Source organism: Coregonus clupeaformis, chromosome 14, assembly GCF_020615455.1.
Source record: "Coregonus clupeaformis isolate EN_2021a chromosome 14, ASM2061545v1, whole genome shotgun sequence".
NCBI classification, from domain to species: Eukaryota; Metazoa; Chordata; class Actinopteri; order Salmoniformes; family Salmonidae; genus Coregonus; species Coregonus clupeaformis.
The window spans coordinates 1,589,173-1,589,447 of NC_059205.1; positions in this window are offsets into that span (position 1 = coordinate 1,589,173).

Consider the following 275-nt stretch of genomic DNA (forward strand, 5'->3'; position numbering starts at 1 on the left):
AGAGGACTGTAATAGACTAAACAGTAGAGTAGAGAAGAGGACTGTAATAGACTAAACAGTAGAGTAGAGTAGAGGACTGTAATAGACTAAACAGTAGAGTAGAGGACTGTAATAGACTAAACAGTAGAGTAGAGGACTGTAATAGACTAAACAGTAGAGGAGAGGACTGTAATAGACTAAACAGTTGAGTAGAGTAGAGGACTGTAATAGACTAAACAGTAGAGTAGAGTAGAGGACTGTAATAGACTAAACAGTAGAGTAGAGTAGAGGACTGT